This window comes from Procambarus clarkii, chromosome 92, assembly GCF_040958095.1.
Source record: "Procambarus clarkii isolate CNS0578487 chromosome 92, FALCON_Pclarkii_2.0, whole genome shotgun sequence".
Lineage (NCBI taxonomy): Eukaryota > Metazoa > Arthropoda > Malacostraca > Decapoda > Cambaridae > Procambarus > Procambarus clarkii.
The window spans coordinates 16,397,965-16,409,400 of NC_091241.1; positions in this window are offsets into that span (position 1 = coordinate 16,397,965).

The following is an 11,436-nucleotide window of genomic DNA, read 5'->3' on the forward strand; positions in this document are numbered from 1 at the left end:
CGCACCCAGCGTGTTCTTGTGTGGTGACGCACCCAGCATGTTCTTGTGTGGTGATGCACCCAGCGTGTTCTTGTGTGGTGACGCACCCAGCGTGTTCTTGTGTGGTGACGCACCCAGCGTGTTCTTGTGTGGTGACGCACCCAGCGTGTTCTTGTGTGGTGACGGACCCAGCGTGTTCTTGTGTGGTGACGCACCCAGCGTGTTCTTGTGTGGTGATGCACCCAGCATGTTCTTGTGTGGTGACGCACCCAGCATGTTCTTGTGTGGTGATGCACCCAGCATGTTCTTGTGTGGTGACGCAGAAGAGAGCACAAGCCCTCAGCTCCAGGCCTCACTCAGCCTTCCATGACAGCCACCATTGCTGCCTGCCATGGAACACTGCCTTGCGTGCGACCTTGCCACAACTGTAATTTTCAGCACTGTCATTTCTCTTACTCATCCGCTACATCCTGCTGCACCACGGGCATCTCTTACTCATCCGACAGCCTCATCCGCTACATATCCTGCTGTAGCGGATGAACCTTAGCCTGGTGCATCAAACACACTAACATATCCAGTACGATAACCACTTGACCATGAAAGACTGTACAAAAATATTTGAATCCTTCACAAGGAAGAGTTCTTTTGTTACATATGACTTGTGGTTTATGTAAGTGTGCCGTATATTTCAGATTCGCGTTTTCTTCAACAATGACTGGTTTGATGAAAACGAACAGTAACCTCTTGCTATGGCGAGTGCTGTCGGATGTTGGAAGTCTCACGACTTCCAACATTTTTGTACAGTCTAGCATGGTCAAGTGGTTACCATAATGGTAACCACTTGTTTCTGAAGTTTCAGAGCATCGTTTGCATTTAAGAACAGGGTTTTGTAAATGTAATTGACACAAGAGTATGTGTGGAGTGAGTTTATGTTTAGCATGTTTAGGGAGTTAAACAAGGGGGCTGAGTGTTGTCTGAAAGCAGAGTTTGTTATTATTCTGATAGCAGATTTTTGCTGGGTGATGATGGACTTGAGGTGGTTTGCAGTGGTAGAACCCCATGCACAGATACCATAATTAAGATAGATTAGTGCATAATATAGTGAGAGGAGAACATGTCAGACTTAAGTACGTAACATCTGATTTTAGAGAAGATACCAGCTGTTTTAGAGACTTTCTTAGTTATGTGTTGTTTGTGGGTACTGAAGCTGATGCGTTCAAGTGTCGCGTCAGACTAGAAATAAAAATAAATTTTGGAGAATTGATTTTTCAATTACCATCGACAGTGAAAAGAAACATAGAAATATTGAGAAAATTCGTGTTAGAATTATTAATCTTACTCTTTCTGACATATTTAATAATATATATATTATATATACATATATTATATATATATATATATATATATATATATATATATATATATATATATATATATATATATAATATATATATATATATATATATATATATATATATATATATATATATATATATATATATATATATATATATATATATGTCGTACCTAGTAGCCAGAACTCACTTCTCAGCCTACTATTCAAGGCCCGATTTGCCTAATAAGCCAAGTTTTCCTGAATTAATATATTTACTATAATTTTTTTCTTATGAAATGATAAAGCAACCCTTTTCTCTATGTATGAGGTCAATTTTTTTTTATTGGAGTTAAAATTAACGTAGATATATGACCGAACCTAACCAACCCTACCTAACCTAACCTAACCTATATTTATAGGTAAGGTTAGGTTAGGTAGCCAAAAAAGCTAGGTTAGGTTAGGTTAGGTAGGTTAGGTAGACGAAAAAACATTAATTCATGAAAACTTGGCTTATTAGGCAAATCGGGCCTTGAATAGTAGGCTGAGAAGTGCGTTCTGGCTATTAGGTACGACATATATATATATATATATATATATATATATATATATATATATATATATATATATATATATATATATATATATATATATATATATATATATATATATATATATATATATATATATAAATATATATATATGTCGTACCTAGTTGCCAGAACGCACTTCTCAGCCTACTATGCAAGGCCCGATTTGCCTAATAAGCCAAGTTTTCATGAATTAATTGTTTTTCGACTACCTAACCTACCTAACCTAACCTAACATAGCTTTTTCGGCTACCTAACCTAACCTAACCCATAAAGATAGGTTAGGTTAGGTTAGGTTAGGTAGGGTTGGTTAGGTTCGGTCATATATCTACGTTAATTTTAACTCCAATAAAAAAAAATTGACCTCATACATAATGAAATGGGTAGCTTTATCATTTCATAAGAAAAAAATTTGAGAAAATATAATAATTCAGGAAAACTTGGCTTATTAGGCAAATCAGGCCTTGCATATTAGGCTGAGAAGTGCATTCTGGCTACTAGGTACGACATATATATATATATACGCGCACGTCTACACATCCACTACAACCCGGTTGGTCCGGCACTAATTGGAGGAATGAACAACCCAGCGGGTTTTCTTCCTATTGGGGAGTGTTATATATACTGCTATGGCGGTATGTCCACTCACAAGATGAGTGGCGCTGCCCAATAAACTCGCCCCTCGGGGCAAAATTTAAAAAAATGTATATATATATATATATATATATATGTCGTACCTAGTAGCCAGAACGCACTTCTCAGCCTACTATGCAAGGCCCGATTTGCCTAATAAGCCAAGTTTTCATGAATTAATATATTTTCTCTAATTTTTTTCTTATGAATTGATAAAGCTACCCATTTCATTATGTATGAGGTTAATTTTTTTTATTGGAGTTAAAATTAACGTAGATATATGACCGAACCTAACCAACCCTACCTAACCTAACCTAACCTATCTTTATAGGTTAGGTTAGGTTAGGTGGCCGAAAAAGTTAGGTTAGGTTAGGTTAGGTAGGTTAGGTAGTCGAAAAACAATTAATTCATGAAAACTTAGCTTATTAGGCAAATCGGGCCTTGCATATTAGGCAGAGAAGTGCGTTCTGGCTACTAGGTACGACATATATATATATATATATATATATATATATATATATATATATGTCGTACCTAGTAGCCAGAACGCACTTCTCAGCCTAATATGCAAGGCCTGATTTGCCTAATAAGCCAAGTTTTCCTGAATTAATATATTTTCTCTAATTTTTTTCTTATGAAATGATAAAGCTACCCATTTCATTATGTATGAGGTCAATTTTTTTTATTGGAGTTAAAATTAACGTAGATATATGACCGAACCTAACCAACCCAACCTAACCTAACCTAACCTATCTTTATAGGTTAGGTTAGGTATGGTAGCCGAAAAAGTTAGGTTAGGTTAGGTTAGGTAGGTTAGGTAGTCGAAAAACAATTAATTCATGAAAATTTGGCTTATTAGGCAAATCATGCCTTGCATAGTAGGCCGAGAAGTGCGTTCTGGCTACTAGGTACGACATATGTCTATATATATATATATATATATATATATATATATATATATATATATATATATATATATATTATTATATATGACCGAAAAAGTAAGATTAATAATTCTAACACGAATTTTCTCAATCTTTCGTACATTTCGTTTCACTGTTGGAGGTAAATCAAAAATCAATTCTCCAAAATTCATTTTTATTTCTAGTCTGACGCGACACGAGCGCGTTTCGTAAAACTTATTACATTTTCAAAGACTTTAGTTCACAAATACACAACTGAATAGAACTTACGCATCTCCGATTTTATATCTACATTTGAGTGAGGTGGAAGGGGTGAAATAAAAATGAATTTTGGAGAATTGATTTTTGATTTACCTCCAACAGTGAAACGAAATGTACGAAAGATTGAGAAAATTCGTGTTAGAATTATTAATCTTACTTTTTCGGTCTTATTTAATAATATATGTCTACAGGAAAGACTGCTACCTAAATATACTAATATATATATATATATATATATATATATATATATATATATATATATATATATATATATATATATATATATATATATATATATATATATTATATATATATATATTTCTAACACGAATTTTCTCAGTATTTCTTATGTTTCTTTTCACTGTCGATGGTAATTGAAAAATCAGTTCTCCAAAATTCATTTTTATTTCTAGTTTGACGCGACACTTGAACGTGTTTTGTAATAACTTATTACATTTTCAAAGACTTTAGTTTACACACACACAACTATAACCTGCAAACACTAAACAGATTTCTTACTATGCTATAATTCAAACGGCTTTTCATTTTATATACCTGCATTTGGGTGAGGTGATATGTTACAACAGTTTTGGGTGAGGTGAAAACAAACTTTCAACACAAGATTGAACACGAAATACTGGGTAAAGTTAAAGGGGAAGAATGGAAGTATATATATATATATATATATATATATATATATATATATATATATATATATATATATATATATATATATATATATATATATATATATATATATATATATATATATATATATATATATATATATATATATATATTATATAATATATATATAAATAATATATATAAATAATATATATATAAATAATATCACTTCAAACACTATAACACTTCAGTCAATATCAGTCAAACACTTCTTCGAATTCCTCTGAAGTTGGACTAGTGCCCAAGACGCAACAAGCATTTCTCCTCTGAATCGCAACACTGAGGCGCTGGAACAAGAAACTTTTTGCTCTCTGGTCTTTTGTAGCGCTGATCAATTTATCCCCCAATTCCTTCAGGAACTTCAATGCACATTTTCCCCACGAACCGAGGGTCTCCGAGCCGATCGGAACAAAGCTGTAGCAGTGTGCCAGACCTCTGTATTTAATAATTTTCTGCGATTCCCTGAAAGAAGCAGCACCACCGCTTTCACGTGTGCTGTAGTGGAGGTAGGTACTGGCCAGTGTGGCAGCGCACGTGTAGTCCCATACCACTTGCTTACCATCCTTCCAAGGTAGCAAGGTGACCCCGTCTGGGCACTTCTGAGGGTCGTTAGGTCTAGATACGTTTGGTTCTCTTTGTGCCGGGCAGCGGGCTGTGGCGAGGCTCCTCTTGATGATGTCGTTGACTTCTTCATGTCTTGCAATCTTACCCTGTGATTTACGACATACCAGACCATGACGACCATATTGGTCTGCCATCGCAGTTCCGCAGATGCACCTATGTTCGGTGAGGATGGGGGCGGCAAGGCGAAGGGCAACTCCAATGCAGAGAGCGTCACAGCTGAGGCGAGTTCCCAGGGCTGCATTGGGCACAGCAAATAAAAAAATCCCTGGCGTGGGGTGCTGTTACCGCTAGGAGGCGGGCTTTGTTTTCAGCATCAGTGTTGTCAATCATTGCTGTGACAGTCTTTTCCATTATGGGGCTATCCCAGTGGGCCTGCTTGTGGTCTTTTGGGACTTGTGGTCGGGGTTGAGGGTGTGCAATGGTGTCCCATTGTCTGACTGCTTCGATATATATATATATGTCGTACCTAGTAGCCAGAACGCCCTTCTCAGCCTACTATGCAAGGCCCAATTTGCCTAATAAGCCAAGTTTTCATGAATTAATGTTTTTTCGACTACCTATCCTAACCTAACCTAACTTTTTCGGCTACCTAACCCAACCTAACCTATAAAGATAGGTTAGGTTAGGTTAGGTAGGGTTGGTTAGGTTCGGTCATATATCTACGTTAATTTTAACTCCAATAAAAAAAAAATTGACCTCATACATAATGAAATGGGTAGCTTTATCATTTCATAAGAAAAAAATTAAAGAAAATATATTAATTCAGGAAAACTTGGCTTATTAGGCAAATCGGGCCTTGCATAGTAGGCTGAGAAGTGCGTTCTGGCTACTAGGTAAGACATATATATATATATATATATATATATATATATATATATATATATATATATATATATATATATATATATATATATATATATATATATATATATATATATATATATATATATATATATATATGTCGTACCTAGTAGCCAGAACTCACTTCTCAGCCTACTATTCAAGGCCCGATTTGCCTAGTAAGCCAAGTTTTCCTGAATTAATATATTTACTATAATTTTTTTCTTATGAAATGATATAGCAACCCTTTTCTCTATGTATGAGGTCAATTTTATTTTATTGGAGTTAAAATTAACGTAGATATATGACCGAACCTAACCAACCCTACCTAACCTAACCTAACCTATATTTATAGGTAAGGTTAGGTTAGGTAGCCAAAAAAAGCTAGGTTAGGTTAGGTTAGGTAGGTTAGGTAGACGAAAAAACATTAATTCATGAAAACTTGGCTTATTAGGCAAATCGGGCCTTGAATAGTAGGCTGAGAAGTGCGTTCTGGCTATTAGGTACGACATATATATATATATATATATATATATATATATATATATATATATATATATATATATATATATATATATATATATATATATATATTATTTATGTATATAAATAATATATATATATATATATAAATAATATATATTATTTATATATATATATATTATTTATATATACATATATTATATGTATATATTATATATAATATACATATATTAAATATATAATATATATATATATATATATATATATATATATATAAATAATATAAATATATATATAAAATATATATATATACAAACAATTTCTACAATTCAACTCTACAATTTAGCTGGTTATAAAGCCATTCATAACTGCAGGCCTAATAAAAAAGGTGGCGGTACAGCAATATATTACAAAGATACCTTCATTTGCAATAGTGTCATTAGTGATAGAGACGACTATTGTGAATATACCTTTGCCAAGTTCTCCAGTAAATCCCTTAAATCCTCCCTGATAATCGGTGCCATCTATAGACTTCCTAATACCAACATAGCTTTATTCTCTGACAATGTAAGGAATCTTATCATAAATAACAATCTCAACAAAAACACATCATTCTGGGAGGTGATTTCAATATTGACCTGGGTCTTCAAAACAACCCTCAAGTTGACTATTTCCGTAACAGCATGCACTCCTGTATGCTAATCCCCACAATCACCAAGCCCACCCGAGTCACTCAAACATCTGCCACTACTCTGGATCACCTATGGACTAATATAACAGCTCCCCTTACATCAGGGGTAATCTATGACAGAACAACTGACCACTATCCTACCTTCCTCATAGCAAACATTGACACATCACCACCAGAAACCAAAAAACTTTCATTCAGGCTACATAGTGAATCAGCTTTAGGCAATCTCTCTAATGCACTCCACAATATTAACTGGGAATCTGAATTTAATAATTCACAGGATATAAACTCATCAACTAACTTCTTTCTCTCCAAAACTCTAAGCCTCTACAACACTCACTGTCCCCTCCTTACCAAACAAGTAACTGATAAAAGAAAAAATAACCCGTGGCTCACAAGTGGCATAATTAAATCAATCAACAAAAAACATGAATACGAAAAGAAATTTAGGAGTGGCCTAGTTTCAATGGAAGTAGTTAAAAGACACTCATCAGTGCTTACCAGTATCATAAGAAAAGCAAAACTTTCATATTATAAGACTAGATTCAAAGAAGCAAAAGGCAACATGAAAAGCACATGGAATACCATCTCTAACATCCTGGGAACTAAACAACACTCCCACAACCAGATAACACTCTCTAAGGATGGCCTTACACTGTCATCTGACTTAGAAATGGCGAATGAATTTAATAGCTTCTTTTCATCGATTGGTGCTAACCTTGCAAGTAAAATCCCACAGACTCAGACACATATCAACACATATCTCTCATGCAGCTATCCAAACTCTCTTCTCCTCTCACCAGTCAGCCCGTCAGATGTTGTGTCCATCATACACTCACTAAAAACCAAAGCTGGGAACATCAGTGAAATCCCATCCAATGTATACAAGAGCGCCTCCCATGCCCTTGCGCCACCTATAGCTCTGCTGTTCAACAAATCCCTTGAGTGTCATACCTTCCCTGATATCCTTAAAAAAGCAAGAGTAACACCAGTTCATAAAGGAGGTAATCCGTCAGACATAAACAACTATAGACCAATATCGAACCTACCCATACTATCAAAAATATTTGAAAAAATTTTCTACAAACAGCTCTACTCCTATCTCGTAAAATTCGACATTCGTAGCCCCTGTCAGTTTGGATTCCGCTCTCAAAAGAGTACCAACGATGCAATTATTAGTCTCCTTGATATAATTTACTCAGCTCTTGACAAAAATGAGTTTCCAATTGGACTCTTCATTGACCTGAGAAAGGCCCTTGATACTGTTAATCACGATTACCTCTTAAGTAAACTCCATCATTATGGAATCCGAGGCCATGTACTGGACTATATCCAATCCTATCTTAGTGATAGACACCAATGTGTAGCCATCAATAATATAACCTCTCCCACTCTACCAATAACCGTTGGAGTGCCACAGGGCAGCATCTTGGGACCTCTTCTTTTTCTTATATACATTAATGATCTGCCTAATGTCTCTAACATTCTGAAACCTATTTTGTTTGCTGATGATACTACCCTCATCTACTCCAACCCCAACCCACATACACTAAATGATGTTGTTAATAATGAACTAAAAAAAGTCCACTTATGGATGTCAACCAACAAACTAACACTTAACATAGAAAAGACCTACTACATCCTATTCGGAAGCAAATCTACAAATGCAATTCAGCTTCAGATTGACAATGTAAACATTAGCAATAAAAATGATGGAAAGTTTCTTGGCATATTCCTAGACAAGAGACTCAACTTCAGTACCCACATACAACACATAACTAAGAAAGTCTCTAAAACAGTTGGTATACTCTCCAAAATCAGATATTATGTTCCTAACTCTGCTCTCATCTCTCTATATTATGCACTAATCTATCCCTATCTCAACTATGGTATCTGTGCATGGGGTTCAACCACTGCAAACCACCTCAAGTCCATCATCACCCAGCAAAAATCTGCTATCAGAATAATATCAAATTCTGCTTTCAGACAACACACAGCCCCCTTGTTTAACTCCCTAAACATGCTAAACATAATCTCACTCCACAAACTCTCTTGTGTCAACTACATTTACAAAACCCTGTTCTTAAATGCAAATCCTTGTCTGAAACTCTTCTTGGACAGATGTAATAGGACCCATTATCACCACACCAGAAATAAATATCTCTTTGATATCCCCAGAGTTAAACTTAATCTGTGTAAACACTCTATGGAAATAAAGGGACCCAGTTTATGGAACTCACTCCCTACTGAATTGAAAAGCTCTCCAACTTTCACATCATTCAAAATCAATACTAAAAAGTACCTAATTTCATCTTCATAGTTTTTCACTTTTTGCCTTAAAATTGCACTGTATCAATTGCTACCCAATCTCCCAACCTTTATGTTCCCAATTTGAACATCTTTATCATTGTGATCATTGCTGTTTTCTTATATGTGCTGCCAATCTGTTGTATGGTGTTTATAAATCTTGTTTATCTGTATCTTTTGCTACCCAGTCTCCCAATCTTTATGTACCCAATCTGAACATCTTTACCATTGTGATCATTGCTGTCTTATATGTGCTGTCAATCTGCTGTATGGTGTCTATTAATCTTGTTTAAATTACTAATCAAGCTGTCAATGTAATCAATCAGAGCTTTAATATAACAATGTGCTTTAATATACCTACTTCTCTCATCTCATTTTTCTCTTGCAATGTATCTTTATCATTTATCAATTCTGATTGAAATTACCTACTTAAAATTATCTGCTAGATTAAGGACCTGCCCGAAACGCTGCGCGTACTAGTGGCTTTACAAGAATGTAAATACTGTACTATCCAATGTATTCTCACAAACCCAATGCACCTTCTTGTATATATATAAATAAATAAATAGATAAATAAATATATATATATTTTTATATATATATTATATATATATAATATATATATATATATATATATATATATATATATATATATATTATTTATATATATTATATATATATATATATTATTTATATATATATATTTTTTTATATATATTGTTTATATAAATATATTTATATATATATATTATTCAAATATATATATATTATTTATATATATAATATAATATATATATATAATATAATATATATATATAATATATATATATATATATATATATATAACTTTACAACTTTAGAACACTTTCCCACCAGGAGACTCGAACCCTAGCCAGCACAGAAGCCTTCCAGCAACTGGCATAACAGGTACGCCTTAACCCGCTCCACCACCCGCTCAGACCCTTAAAAGAGATGGTAATTTCGGAGTATTTAAATACCCCAAAGATCAACACCTCCCAAGAGCACCAGAGCAAGTGAGGGGTCATTTATACGTGTCGAGTCTCCTGGTGGGAAAGTGTTCTAAAGTTGTATACTTAACTCTCGTGTTTAGGAGAGTTGTGCCTTAAGCAGAGACACTGTGTCTTCCCATATTAACAGGGACTTGATGAAATTAACGTATAAATGACCCCTCACTTGCTCTGGTGCTCTTGGGAGGTGTTGATCTTTGGGGTATTTAAATACTCCGAAATTACCATCTCTTTTAAGGGTCTGAGCGGGTGGTGGAGCGGGTTAAGGTGTACCTGTTATGCCAGTTGCTGGAAGGCTTCTGTGCTGGCTAGGGTTCGAGTCTCCTGGTGGGAAAGTGTTCTAAAGTTGTATACTTAACTCTCGTGTTTAGGAGAGTTGTGCCTTAAGCAGAGACACTGTGTCTTCCCATATTAACAGGGACTTGATGAAATTAACGTATAAATGACCCCTCACTTGCTCTGGTGCTCTTGGGAGGTGTTGATCTTTGGGGTATTTAAATACTCCGAAATTACCATCTCTTTTAAGGGTCTGAGCGGGTGGTGGAGCGGGTTAAGGCGTACCTGTTATGCCAGTTGCTGGAAGGCTTCTGTGCTGGCTAGGGTTCGAGTCTCCTGGTGGGAAAGTGTTCTAAAGTTGTATACTTAACTCTCGTGTTTAGGAGAGTTGTGCCTTAAGCAGAGACACTGTGTCTTCCCATATTAACAGGGACTTGATGAAATTAACGTATAAATGACCCCTCACTTGCTCTGGTGCTCTTGGGAGGTGTTGATCTTTGGGGTATTTAAATACTCCGAAATTACCATCTCTTTTAAGGGTCTGAGCGGGTGGTGGAGCGGGTTAAGGCGTACCTGTTATGCCAGTTGCTGGAAGGCTTCTGTGCTGGCTAGGGTTCGAGTCTCCTGGTGGGAAAGTGTTCTAAAGTTGTATACTTAACTCTCGTGTTTAGGAGAGTTGTGCCTTAAGCAGAGACACTGTGTCTTCCCATATTAACAGGGACTTGATGAAATTAACGTATAAATGACCCCTCACTTGCTCTGGTGCTCTTGGGAGGTGTTG